The 15,047-nt window shown below is 45.2% G+C and overlaps 1 protein-coding gene across 7 annotated transcripts in view; it reads right to left on the bottom strand.

The window, feature by feature from the left end:
- The window catches only part of EPHA5 (EPH receptor A5), a 192,867-nt gene extending 180,066 nt beyond the window's left edge, over positions 1-12,801 (bottom strand). For 4 of the 7 annotated variants that reach the window (XM_054295779.1, XM_054295781.1, XM_054295780.1 and 1 more), the window contains exon 1: positions 12,688-12,801. The gene's annotated coding sequence lies outside the window, so the exon portion shown is untranslated. The remainder of the gene's footprint in view (positions 1-12,687) is intronic. The other 3 variants (XM_054295778.1, XM_054295775.1, XM_054295776.1) reach the window with 1 other exon arrangement.
- Positions 12,802-15,047: the final 2,246 nt, after the last annotated feature.

Raw genomic sequence — 15,047 nt, 5'->3', positions numbered from 1 at the left:
CTTCAAGATAAGACACACATAAACAACACGTCCCATATTATAACTGTATACTATTTATAAAGCAAGAGACAGCAGTGAAGTTGCTAAAATGGCAGGTTTGCTCAAATTCCTTCTATTACAATCACTGTAATTAAACTGTGCAGAACAGTATATTCCTGTCGTTAAGTTGCAATGGATGCAAAACAAGTATTGATCTACATTGTACAACTTAATTAAAAGTTGTCCTGGAGATGCTACTAATGAATGTAATTAGATGCTGTGTTTGATGTCACAAGCTTCTTCATGACACACTAATTAAGGAAAAAGCAGAAAAACTGCTTTATTCGAACATCAGATCATAAAAAGAACATGATACAACTAAATATTGTATTATCTTTCTATCAATGACAATTTTTAAATTGCTGTTATTAACTTCCAATTCAAAATAATTTTCTGCATATGAAAAGATAATACAGCCCATTCAACTCTAAGTCAAGTCAGTGGGAATCTTCTGACTAGTGAGTCAGCTAGCAGAGACGAATACCAAATCCCCAGCTAGAAAAGACTCAATTCCTCTTGTATCCTCTTGCATTCTGCATAAATAAATAGGATGGACTACACCTTTTGATGGGCACCATGCAGTAACTCAAAACTCATGTGCCAGGAAGGCAAAAGTGACAAGTGACTTGAAGCTGTCCCTGGCTCTGGGCTGCTGTGGAGAGCAGAGGGGCTCCTAGCACAGCTCAGAAAGGCTCTGAGGGGCTGTAAGGACAGCAGGCACTGACTGCCCCATGAGCAGCTATCACCTGCCCTGCTCAGGGCTGCTTCCACACTGCAGCATCTGAACCACGGCACTGCATCCATCTACTCTGATGAATATATGTAGCCAGTAACCTAAACCACCTCCAAGGACCACCTCCAAGAGATGTTTTGCTTTGAGAAGCCCCAAAATTCTAGCATATAAACACAAATTGTCACTTCCTCTGTTGAGATACAAGGTGTCTGCACCTTCTCCATCAGCATCAGCCTCCCAAAATGTCACTGGGAATGTCTGTCCTTCACTTGCAGCATTTGCAGGTCACTACCCCACCCCAATGCAGCCCCAAAACAGGGCCCCAGCATCCCCCACTCCAAGGGGGGGGGGGTGTTTCCTCCCACAGCCCAGGTGCAGGAGTTTCCCATGGCAGGGATGCTATGCACGCTTTGGGAATGCTCTCTCAGGCAGCCTTCCTGTCCTGCCCTGCCCAGAGGTCACTGGAACACACACACTGGTCCCACTGCACGAGCCCAGACAGGCTCAGCACCACCTCTCTTCCCACCACCTTCCAGCCTGGCAGGAACATGATTTTTGCTGAAATTGTTTTTATAAAAAAAAATGCTACTTGGCCAGGCTGGGGGAAAAAAATCGGTGAGCAAGCAGGTAAAATAGACACCTGGAACAGAGGAAAACAGGAACAGAACCATTCCTCCCTATTCAACCTGTGATGACTGTCAGCATGTATTTGGCTGTGGCTGTTGAATAACCAAGTAATCCAAACACTCAGGACACCAAAGGAGGTAATTCAGGAACACCATCAGCTATGTGTGCAAGGCTTGCACGCTTCAAAAGGTCTAGGGCCAGCTCCTGTGTGACTCCTGGACTTGCCCCAGCACTGCCTACTCCATGGGCATAACCCAGAGCTGTACCCAGGAGCACTTGGGATACTGCAGAGCTAATCATGCTCAAGAAAAAAAAATCTATTCAGAAATTAGTAACAATTTTGATTGGCCCATAACTGTAAAAAGCTCCAAAATAACCGAAGTCCTTTATCCCCACTTCCTTTCTATCAGCACCAGCTAGTTTTACCTCAACAAAAAAGCAAGAGACCTCAGACCCCATAAGCACACACTTAGCACCTGTATCTTTGCCAGCAAACTTGGAAGTTAATATATATTATTTTTTGCTCATCTCCACCATCAGCGCATCCATCCCACAAGCCCTAATTATTTCTAATGCTCAGTCAAGGGGAACACAAAACCACACAGATCTATATCATCATTAACTTCCATGCCTTCAGGGTAGGATAAATGATGATTAAGTCTAAAGTCATACCACAGCTCCTTTTTTTTTTTTTTTAATACAGAATAATAGCCTGGGGAGTTTGCATACACTCTTGTTCTCTGACAGGCTGGTTACTACAGGTGAGCAATCAAGTTAGAGTAAAAACAGACGTGATCTAAACCTTTGCCCTGAACTCTAGCTAGTGAATTAATAGTGGTTTTTCACTTGGGAATCTCTGTCAGGGAGCCTGGATATAGCTTTTTACTCAGATGTCCTTGTCATGGTCATACAACTGGCATTGAGCAGCTTAACCATGGCTACACAGGGACTGGGTCTGAGAGGAAGCACATGAAATTCAACACTGATCTAAACCAACTCTCCCCAGCACAGCAGAGCTCCCCACTGGCACAGCCACCTAAAACATGTGGCAGCAGTAACTTGCCCAGGAGAAAGCAGGACAGGCTTAAAATGATGGTACAATGCCTGAAGTAGGAGCCACCAATTCATGGACCACTGAAGTGACATGGCTCTTCTGGCTCTAGGCTAGAGCAGGATCATCTGGAGTGTTGGGGTTTTTTTTCCTTCACTCCAATTTCAAGTGGGAAAAAAATGCCCAAGCTAAAAATCAAAAATGCCCCACCAACAGTCTAGAACATTGAGTATTTCTGATCCTACCAGCTACACATCCTCCTGCCATTTCAGTATCTAAAGATCTTCCAGGAAATCCTTCACTGCTCACCTCTGTAGGCATACAAAAACTGAATTCTCCAGAGTTGACATGGTCTTTGAGCTAATTTCCAATACATCATAGACTAGAATAATACTGCTCTTCAGTAGCACCATTTGCAAGCTAAGGTTTCCCACAAGGCATCCTCTACCAAAGTATACCCTAACTAAGAGCTCTAGAATAAGCAAAATGGTTGGGGTAGCAAAAGCTGATGGAATTTCTATCATGATAAAGCTGTATGTAAAACCATAAGAATCTCTTTTTATTTTATCCCACTGAAATGTACCTAAAACAGGAGGGAAATAAAATCCTCTTTGACCCTAAAAACCACCTTCCATCACAAAACAAATAGGAGTAAAGAAACCTTCCTGAATGCCTGCATAGATATTTCAAGACATCACATGAGTTCTAAAGTAGCACATTTCTAAACAACTAACACTAACTAAACTGAAACAAAAGTTAACACTTAAATAAAAATGTCTGGTTTTCAACAATTGAAGGACAACTCTTCTTTAATAAAATTGTTACAAATTGAACAGGAATGTGAATGTTATTTTCAGTAGCCTGAAGCTGAAGTCTCTTGTGAAAGAAGGCCATGCTCCTACATCCTCCTCCAGGCTCCTGGCCCCTTGGCACACACGCTGCAGGACACAATGTACCTCCAACCTTTCTGTGGGCGGTCAAGGCAGCCCCAGCTCTGACCCAACGCTCACAGCTCGTGGGAGCAACTGCATTTAAAGAAACTTCTCACAGGAACACTCACTGACAATTAAGCACGAGGTGAAACCTTCTGCGGGATGGGGGTCAAGGTGCAGGACAAGATGTGACAGCAGCGCTTTGCACTCCATCAGAAGGTCTCAGAAGAGCCCTTGTGAGGTCTTCATCTGACCTGAGACTTCATCTCAGGTCATCAGAAGAACAGCATCACAGACTTTCCACCAAGCTTCATGCCTTTACTCCCCTCCACCCAAAGGAGGGGGCACAGCTGGCAGCATCATCGTTAACAGGGCTCGTTTCCCCTTACAATGCTTACACCCCCGTCCTTCCTCCAGTACTTCCAGGGCTCACAGCGCTAGCAAGACACATAGACAGCAGAGGACTCATCCATCATCATCATAATGGGTCAAAGTTTTCCTGCTTCATAAATCTTTGCTGATTTTATTGCAGTTCATTCCTGCAGTTCGTTCATTGTCCAACAGTTTTCCCTGTTGTGCCAAGTGTTTCTCTAAAAAGTATATATCCAAGGTACTCCAAGAAGTGAAAGTCGAAAATAACCCATGAAAGCAAAAACAAATTAAAAAAAAATCTAACTCTTGAAAGAAATCAAGGTCATGAGGGAGTAGATGCCTTGAATTAATTAGCTACATTGAGTAGGGACAAAACACACAGAAGCAAGAGCCTCTGAAATATTTCCATCAGTGGAAATAAGCTACATCAGAGTACAAGCTGTAGCAGAACCTATTATTTATAGCCCACTGGAGGAGGAAAGTATACACTACTTAATGAACTTGCAAACTAATATTAACTGCAGATTTATATTTTATTATGTTGGCTTCATTCTGATCCAAGTTATCATGATTCCCTTTTATAGCAAGAGCCAAAATGAATCTGCATCACAGATTCATAGATTTTTAAGGCCAGATGGACAATTGCAATCATAACACCAACTAGAGAATTAATCCAGTAATTTCTGCATTACGTCTGTAATTTGCTTGAACACACTGTTTACAAGGAAATAATATTGCCCTTTGACAAAGTTCTTCAGGTTGGCTGCATTTTTTCCCCACGTGCATAGAACCAGCTGTAGCACCAGGGAGGGAGACCCAAAGCTCACTTTGATAACCTGACCCACTAAAACAACCAGAAAACTGCAGAGTTTTTCCTTACAAAAATTTCCAGTCAAAACAAGAGGCAGTCATTTGTTCTTCCCACCATACATTACTTAATGGAAGAAAGTGGTTGGATTAGCCTGACACCAAAGTACCCGGAAACTTAAAAACTTCAGGAATGTTTTGCTTTTCTTTAATGGTAGACACTCCTATTCCCACCAAAATCACCATTTAACTGAAAAGGGTTTATTCACTGTGAAGAAAGCCAGGAAAATGCTTCCATTCTCACTCATCAAATTCACTGGAAACAACACTGTACCAACACAAGAGCAGATTTCTGAGCTGGCTGCAGCACCACGTTTTTGAGTAACCATCTGGGCAAGTATCACTTTACCACGAAGAAAGAAAAAGAAGCTTCCACTGAAAGCAACATGCAACCAGCACCTGCAACCTGACAACCAGCCCGCATGGAGAAACAAAATACCAGTGCTGTCCTGCAGATCAGGGCCTCCAACCACTGTCAAAGCATCTGCAGCCATTGAAGGAGGCAATTTCTTCAAGTCCCTGCTTAAAGCTAGCACCTCATCAAGCACACACAGAGTCAAGCTGAATGTTAGCACCCCAACACCTTCTCAGCACAATCAAAACACCTGCTAGCAGGGCTGAGATGGAATCTCACCTCCTTCCCTAAATTAACAACTAAAAGCCATACAGTCTCTGTGGTGTCTGTTCCTAAAAGGTGTCCTAAAAGACATTGAGATCAATTTCTGTTATGCATACATCTAAACTGAAGAAATTTGGCACAGGTAGATCCAGGCCTGGCAAGGCTGTCAGCTTTCAGCACCAGTGGACTTGCAAGACATCACTGTCCACCACCAATAAAGCCTTCCTGTTAAAAATAATGACTACTCTGCTGCCACTGAATTCATTCAAGTAGAAAATAAGAGGAACTGACATAATGCTTAGCAAGCATTTGGGAGGAAAAAAATGTTTAAAATGATCTACTGGCTTTGCAGGGGGGTTGACAGTTTATCCCTTCTATTTCTGTGGAGGGAAGAGGGTGGAGGTAGCTAGTGGGAACAGCACATTGTCAACACATTTTAGTAAGAATTTGCTTTTGAGTATTAGTAAAGCAAGGATGGATAAGCCAAAATGACTGCGTTATTTTTAGAAATTATCTTTAAAAAGCAGGTATGTAGATAATTTCCCCAAGTAGTTTCACTGTTTTGGGACAAACAGTTTAAGAAGTGATGCAAGTCCACTCAGAAGCATCAAGAAATGCTCATTACTGATGATGAATAATTGATTTTCTCTCAGGTGTTCCTCTATCCCCTCTGGGAATTACAGAATTGGTTGTTCTGATCTCTTTCTAACTTGAAGTGATCCAAGCTAGAGAACCCAGTAGTTAACACCTTGGCAAAACACTTCAATACTGCCCCCTGCACCAAAATGACATGAAAACCTGCAAGCCCAGGGTTCTATCCCCTCTCCTACAAGTTCAATACCTGCTACACAGCCACCTACACCGAGGAGCTCTCAGCTTCTGAGGGTGCTGTTTGCTGTCCATGCACAGTTTGCTGAACAGATTCTCAGGAGCTTGCCAGCGGGAAGACAAGGAGCAGGGATCCCCTTCCTCCTCAGGGATGCCAGATCAGCTCACAGGGGAATTCCCAGACCTGTTGTCATAGCATCACCTTCTCCAGGAGGCATCACTCATCCTTCCAGCCAGTGGTCATCTGAGCACCTCTACCTGGTCAGAGTGCTCCTAACACACCTGCTGCACAACTCAAATGCCAGGCAAGAGGGAGAGAAAAGGAGCATGTTTTCATACCAACCCCACTCCCGGTGAAACAGCACCCACTGAAATGTTCCTATGGCAATTATTGTGGCCCAAAGCATCTTCAGCCCTCTCTGTAAAGCAGAAGCAGCATCCTTGCCCACAGCAGGCAATATGCTCTGCATCTCTGCAAACAGCCACCCACCTATCACCTACTACACCCAGCAGCAGCCAGGTGCCATGGATCACAGTGCTCGCATCTCCTCCTCCTGATTGCCTGCTCTGGAGCAGCTTCCTTGCAGGAGACAGGGATAATTGCTTTCCACCTCCAAGAGGATATGTGCATTAAACCTTCGGAGAGGTTCAGATAATGCACTGACCAAAGAGATAGCAAATACCAAAACTGAGACTGTGAGAGATATAATAGGTCAAAGAGACAACTCAAAGGGTAACAAATCCCTGGAGAGAGCTTAAGCTACTGAAGGCCAGTGCTCAGGTTTGCCAATACAGCTGGCTGTGAAAGCAGCTGGGGCAGGAAATGCTTTCACCTGTCACTTCAATGTCCAGCTAGTCACAGAGCCGAGTGAGGGACAGGCACAACAAAGGACAATCCAGCTCTCCATTCTGCCTGTGCCAAAAAACAGGCACACCTTGAAAATAAAATATATTTTCAGAGGAAAGAGAATTCTCTACAAGCTTTTTAAATACACATCAGTTTTTCTAGCAGAGATCAAAGAAAACCAATTTAGTGAAGAGAAAGTTGAAAAAAATTTGTTCGTTCCAATGCAATAAATAACATAGTATTTCTGCACCACTGTCTGAGTGAAGAAAAATACCCAGTCAAGTCCATTGGGTTGAAATGAGGCCTCATCTCTCAGCAGCACTTATGGTTACTCAGAAAGGTGCATTTGTGACAGGTTTCAATTCTGCGTTTACATGTTTTACTAGAAGAACAACATTCTTTTTTAAACCTTTTTAATGGACAGTAATAGGCTGAGTACCTACTGAAGAGCTGAGTGAGTACTTTTTCCTCCATAAAAGCAAGCACTTAACTAAGAAATTCCGTGCCTCTACAAAGTGACCAATCTGTGTGTGTTTGGGGTTTCTCTCATTTTGCCCTTATTCCATATAAAGACTTCAATTTATTCCTGAAGAGGAAGTGAGAATATTTTTTTAAATTGCAAAAAGAGCTTGTTTTCTTCTTATTTTGGGGCAGGGCTTAATTTCCCTGACATCCCTGAGCAATGTTTAAAGCTCATCTCCACTCAAGTACATGCACACTCACACTTACAGGAAGGGACCTGGAGAAACGCAGCTCCAAGTCAGAAAGACTCGGGGATCTAACAGACCCGTGGCTGCTCGAGACCCTAAAGCCAACAGGGTCCAACACCATCACTGAGCTGAGCTAATTCAGATGGACTTTCCCAGGTCAAGGGCTCTGAGCTTGCTCAGCACATGCTGGACACCAGGATCCGTGCAGAAGCAGCATGGAAATCCTTGGAACAATAAAGGATAAAACCAGCAGGAACAGAGCGCAGGGCACCACATCAAAAGCTGTCCCACCTTCTCAACTTCTGCCAGATTTTATGAAATCCTGCTCTTGCCTCACCACCCGTGCCTCCCTCAAGCCTGCTGCAAAAAGCTTTGCAATTTTTAGTGTGGGCAAGATTCTGTTTTCTTATTTAGCAGAAAGAGAGCAGCAGATATGGAACTGGACTGTATACTGGAGCTAAAAAATGAGGCAGTGGTGGGAGAGTTAACAGTGGAGGGGGAAGAATCTGTCACACAAGCCAAATAAATTCCCTTCCTTCCATGGAATTAACCCCTCTGTATATTGATGTGCAAATAGCTGCTTTATACATCAAATTATAGTATCAAAATTTACCACATTATAAGCAGTCAGTTACTGTTTGAGACAGTTTGACTGTTTTCTACTATTTATCACAATTTTTAAGATGAGCTTTGAAAGGAAACAGGCACTATCTTGGAGTCAATCTTTGCCATTGTTTATTTCCATTTTTAAAACGTGTCATTAGGCAGCAATGCTTTTAGTCATATACTTAAAAGTGCTGAGTTTCAAATGTTGTTTTACTGTCAAAAGGATAGTAGTTCCATTTTAAAGCCACGACTGAGTCATTCTAAACCCCTTGAAAAGCCATAAATCACACATCAGACAGATCCCAAAAAGACCATTAGACATGAGCTGTCCTTCCTCATACCAGCAATTCCACTGCAGTAAATTTAAAAGTTAATGGGACTACTCCAGTGAGTAAAATAAACACATGGCACTGAGGCTATGCCCTGCTCTCGTGGAAAGCACACAGGGAACCATTGCAATACACCAAATACAGAGCTGATAACTCCTTACAGCCTCCTTAAGGCACTGTGAGCACACTGAAATGTGTCCACCTGCTCTGCATGCACAAGGCAAATGCATGCCAGCAGCACTCAACACCTACAGAATGACACAAAATCCTATAGCTGTGTGAATGCACGACATACTAAGCCAAGCAGTACAACCTAATAAGCAGAATGTTCTCATAGTGTGTATTTTTATCTGAAGCATTAGACTAATTCATATACATTGATATGAAAATTAAGACTATTTTCCCACCTGCTTTTACTACACCAAAAAAAAAAAACCTCCTGAAAAAGACTTAATTCACTAATTAAAGATAAACATTGTGATGTTATAGCTAAATATGCATTTATCTGTGTGCTATGAGACAGAAATTATATACCACTATGAGACAACACATGCACACACAAATCAACACACTGAGAACAGGTAGGCTCATTTCAGGCTCTGGCACGAATAACTTGCAAATTACAACCTTCCTTTATTTTTGCCAGCACCAGACCCACCCCTTTAATTGTACTCATTTATTCATTCATTGAAATAACAAATGATACATTGAGATAAAGCAAGCTTCAAAAAGCCCTGAAACAATTAAGAGGGAAAGGAGCAAAGCAGGAGTTCATAAAAAATAATAATATCCTTCTGGTCTTAAAACAAACACAACACACTCCAAAGATCCATTTTGCCTTTCTCACCTCTGTCTATTTAAGTCAATGTTATTCTTGCAAACTGCATTTCTTTTGATTTGCTTAACAGTACACTTCATTGTTAAGCACTGCCTCATCAGCACTTCTGCTGAAAAGCCCAAAAATGAAATATACTTTGTATTTAATTACAATTATGCAAATATCTTGTGGAATTACTTTGTTACAAGCAATCAGATATAACACACTCCATTATTTTAATAATTTGCCCACATGACACTTTTTAAGGTCATCTAAGTGACGACCAAATGTGATTTGCAAACCTCTTCAAATCCATGGGCGATGTGCAACAAATCGTATAGTTTAGGGTGAAGGGGGGGAGTCTTCAACCAAATCAGTCATTCATTGTGTTTCACATAAATAATTTATACAAGGCACTTCCCAAACCCTGGTACTTACAACAGAAAGATTTAAAACACGTGCATTTTTAAACCAAAGGCAGTGCAGGAAGCCCAGTGGCATATTGCAGGGCTGCCTCTCAGACCCTATGATCATAGGGAGTGCATTTTACAGCAATCATGCACTTCTGGAATACCAGCACTTCACAAAATTGCACTATGCTTTCAGGGCACTCTTTGGAATATTTTCATCAGGACTAATTTCTGAATTTTAAACATTACTCAAAGCAAAAAGCAAGTATCTGGTTTTAACAATGAGCTCTGCTAAAGAGTTAAAAATAATGGCTAAACAATACTTGAAAATGCATGAAATGGTATTGAGCCTTCTTCTTTCACTACATGTTTTGCTTTTAACACATAAACTGAGGAAAGGTGATTAAAATAAGAATCTGTTTTATTTTGCTATTGCAGGAAAGACTGGAGAAAAATTAATTCATTTTTCCCAATTATATTCTTCAATCCATTTTTGGATAGATCTATGAAGGTGACTAGATTTGTGATAGAGGTCTCGCTACTTCTCCACAAAAATGGCAGGAGCTTCTGAAACTCATGGAAAAAGCTACTTCCATGATAAGGAACTAAAACAATGAATTTACTTTTTTTCCCCCTCTGAATCATAACTTAGATTTTTTTAAAGCATTTTCCCCTAACTTCCCTCCACTAGAGGGTAAAATAGAGCATCACATACTGTGAATTGTTAACTGCATGTATTTTATTTCACGAAGTCATTGTGAGTTACAGTCAGATTTAGAGAAACAAAAAACACAATGCAGGAGTAAAGAAAGAAATTATCCTGACAATTTGTCATCATCTATGCAACTACTGATGTGCTCCATGCCTACACAGCACAGGTTATTGGCTAGCTGTTTACCCACGCTGAGTAGGATGAGTGATAATAAATCAAAGATAAACCCAGAAAACCTGATACCACCAACTTTTGAAAACATTATTCACTGGTCTAAGATGGCTACCTCCATCTCAGCAAAGGTAAAGTTCTGAGCCAGCCGAGGAACCAACCCAGGGATGGGAGAAGCTCTCCCATCAGAGCCCAGAAGCAGCCAAGTTCAAACCAAACTGGGGACAAGTGTCAGCTCGCACAGGAGGGCTTCCCTGCCCGAGGCTGCTCATGCGCTGGGCTCCAGGCGCTGCAGGCAGTATGGAATGGCAGGGTGAGCCATTCCCAGGCACCGAGCTGCTCCCTGGCAATTGGCAAAGGAGGCACGCTGCGAGAAGCACTTGTCAAATAACGCTTGTTTACAAATAAATCTCCTCGCAGCGAAGGACAGCGCTCACTGAAAAAAAGTTCAGGTCCACAGCCAGACCCCTCCTAGCAGCAGCTTTTTAGCTTTGCATTTACTGAGGAGATGGAAATTAGAGAGCAGCAGTGAGAAAAGTAGCAGCAGAGACACCGTGAAGCAAGCGCTCACGCTGCTCGTCATTACCGTAATATTCCCTCGCAACCTCCCTGTAAAGATGCCACTAAAGCCATTTGCAGGCAGCTTCATTAATCCTTTCCAGTAGTTTCCTATCGTGTAAAAGTCCTATTCTGCAGCTGCCTGTTCACGCAGAGGCACCTCTGTGCTCGGCAAATGGTCCCGTTGACTCAGTCAGTAATATCCAGCTTTTCCGAGAGCTGGCAGGGATGCCTGAGAGGGGCTCGGAGCATCTGTTGGTCTCTCAGCACAGTACCATGGCAGACAGGCTCACACAGGACAGCATGCTTCCTAAAACGAAGGTAAGGAACAGGGAAAGCCCTTCCCAATCAGCCACGCCATCTCAGCATCATTGCTCCCATGAGTGAAATCATCTGAAATTGCATGGGGGCAGAAGGATTGGGCCCACTGTTATCTAACCAAGGCAAAGCCAAACCAATTCAATCATCTCCCAAACCAATGCACTTCCTGAACATTAGATATCTTTGTACACAGAGGAACAGCATCTCCCCCTTCCTCTGCACTTTTTTTTTTTTTTTTAAGAAAACTGCAATTCACATTATTCTCGCTCTCGAAAATAAATTACAGCTAGCTGGTTACCTCAGGCCACATCTTTGAAATTCTGGTACGGTTTTCCTTTACAAACCCCTGTATACCTCCTCCTCCTTCTAAAGGAGTTTCACAAATAATTACGGTGCATCACGACGCCAGCCTGCTTCGAGCCGCTGGCATCCCCTGCAGATGCTGAACTTCTCCACCCATTGCTTTCACATTACAGCCTGCCCGCGGATCCAAAAATATAAGAAAGCCCCAAGCAGCGTCCACACCACGCACGGAGAAAAAAATCCCAGTCAATTTCAAAGACTGGAAGCATCCTGCTATACAAGAAGCCCGGACGCGTTTTTGGCCATTGGCCTCACAGAGATCAAAGGCATAAAAAAATCCGTCCCCAGCGGCCGCGCTCCGCTGCGGGTTACACACCGCCACCGCCGCGGCTTCATCTCCTTTTTATACGTGTGTTTTAAGGCACGAAGTAAGCGCACTGCGGCCAGCGCTCGCAGGGCTCCGCACCGGGAGCCTCCCCTGCCCCGTGCGAACTCCCCGGCGCCAGCCCCGGCTCCGATGCACCTGTGCAACTCCCGGGGCACACGGGGAGCCGGCACCTCCGTGCGCACCGCCCGCACACATCCATCCCCGCAGAGGGCAACACCCGCTGCCGTGCCCGGGCATCTGCGCACACCCACCCGTGCCAGCCTGCCCGCCGGGAGCCCCCTGCCCCACCGGCATCCCCGCCGCGGCACCCGCCTCCCGTGGGCACAGCCCCACTTTCCCCACAATGTCCCAGAATTGAATCCGCCGAGTGCGAAGCCGCGCACGGCCGGGCGGCCGCCCTCCCGGGTGGGCGCTGCCCCGACGGCCCGGCCGCCCGTGTCCGCTCACCCTCGCTGCCGGGGCTGGCCCGCAGGCTCCGGAGCGCGGCGCACAGCAGCAGCAGCAGCAGCGGCAGGAGGCACGTCCGAGCGGGAGCCGGCGCCCCGGCGCGGCCGGCCCAGCCCCGCGGCCCCATCCCGCCGCCGCTCAGCGCATGGGGCGGCGGCTCCCCCAGCGCTGCCCGCTCGGGCCGGCTCCGGACGGGACGGGACGGGGCGGGCTGGCAGCGCGATGCACTCGCTCCCTCCGCTCCCGTCCAGCCGCCGCCGCGACTGGGGAGGCAGGGGGCGGGGATGGGGAGGTGGCCCCGCGCCGCCGCGGAGACGCCCCCGACGGGGCGGACCCGCCGCCGCTGCCGTGTGCGGGGGACGGCGCCCCCCGAGCCTCCGGAGCCGGGGAGCAGCGGGGACCCCACCGCCGGTGTCCGCTCTGGCAGCCCGCGGTGCCCGTGCGAGGCAGCGGCGGCAGCGCTGTCCCTGCCCGGCGCCCCTGGAGCCCGCTCGGGGGACGGGGAACACCAGAGCTCCCCGCAGCAGCCACGGGTTACGGTGCCAAAACTACACACCCAGCCCAGCACACCACAGCCCAGGGCCGGGAAAGCCGTGATCTCGCAAGGGTGGCGACCCCGAGAGGAAGGCTAACCCCTGGCCAGGTAAGCAAAAATGCCACAAACTCCGTAATGGAGCCGACAGAAAGATGAGTTTCAGGTGTATTTTACCCCAAGCCACCACCACAGCACAGCTCTGAATCCAGCACAGCTAGTTTTAGAGAATCACAGAATGTGCTGAATTGGAAGAGACCCACAAGGATAATCAAATCCAACTCCTAGCGCTGCTCAGGACCATTCCCAAGAATTACACTATGTGCCCATGAGTATTGTTCAAACACTTCTACACTGAGATGTTTTTACCTTTCAGAACCCTAGTTGTCAGCCAGGCCATCTCTCTAAAAAAAAAAAAAAAAAAAAAAAATCCTCCAAAGTAATTAATTCTGGGAGGTTTATTCACTCATATTGGTTCCTCGCTTGAGGAAACTTTTTCCAGATGAGCCAATAAAGACCAAACTCAGCCTTGCAGGTGCATAAGCAGCGAGACAAGGTTAGCCAGAGCCCTGCTCACCTCGTGCTGCCTTGTCCATTTCACCCCTGTTGATTTATATTATAAAAAGCTTAACCAAAAGTTGAGCACCTGCAAAAGGCTCCCTCTCTCTCCAAGGTGCAACATTCAAGACTAGGGTTCCAAGCAAGTTGCAATTGAAATGTACAATCCCCAAAGCCAGTTTGAAGAGGACAAGTAGTTTTCAGCTGGAGAATTTCAGATAACAGCTCTCTACACTGACATTACTCATCTTTAATTCCTTATTAGCCAGACAGCGTGTTTCTCTGTGTCTTTACACCACATATGCACCTCTGCTACTTCCATAAACATATGGAATGTGTTCATGCATATTATTTTCAGAAGTGTTTCCTCCTGTTGCAAGAGGATTCTCTACCTTAGGCTATTCAACATTTTTACTGCCACCAGGAGGACAAGGCAAGGACTGTTACTTTACATGAGGTACGGCGGTAGAGTTACCAGCCAGATGAATAGTGCGGCATGCATCTGTTCGCAGCACTGCCTCAGATCTTCACTGTTTGAATACCTTTAAAGTTCAAAGTTTGAAAGGAGGTTTGCTATCACTCAGCCCCTCTAAATAGAACATGACTGGATCCTCAGCTGGAATAAATCACAGCTGAGAATGTCTGACCCCAGCCCTGCATCAGGTTAAGGAGGGGAGTAGCACCATGGGGTGTACTTATTTCTAGGGACTTGTCATCTGCAAAAGCAATGGTTAAGTTTTGCCATCCAGAAATTGGGACAATGTGGGAAAAAAAAGACATCAGAAAAAACACTTTGCTAGCACAGTAAAAAAGATCAGATGACAAAGAACAAGTAAAATGGCAAGCTGGATGGGCACCTCTGCTGGACGAGGGGCAAGGCTGCTGTAGCTAGACAAGTTTCTTAACAGAATCTCATGTCAAATTGCTGTGTGCTCCCGATTTTCAATGCTGTTTGACAGTCACTAACTGCTGTTTGGACTGCCAGACTTATAATTTAGAGGCATTTCAGATGATATGTTAGCGACATCTTAATTTTCTAGGAAACAGTGAGATGAGCTTCATATGATTCATAAGCTATTTAAGAATAGCCACCATGCTTTAGATTTCATTCTAGCTGCCTCTTTTCTTCCTACAGGAAACAAGCTCCTAGTCCACGACATTTGTTTTGTTCCCCACCCTGCTTGTCACACAGCTAGAGCATTCCACCCATCTCACTGGACATCATGGAACACTGATAAAAAAGGAAATGCTGCCTTATGAAGGGGTATTG

Source organism: Melozone crissalis, unplaced genomic scaffold (genome assembly GCF_028551555.1).
Source record: "Melozone crissalis strain CALT ecotype California unplaced genomic scaffold, PUWL_Pcris_2 ptg000006l_1, whole genome shotgun sequence".
In the NCBI taxonomy this organism is placed as follows: domain Eukaryota; kingdom Metazoa; phylum Chordata; class Aves; order Passeriformes; family Passerellidae; genus Melozone; species Melozone crissalis.
The sequence above is the reverse complement of the archived record's forward strand: the minus strand, read 5'-3'. Positions and strand labels throughout refer to the sequence as shown.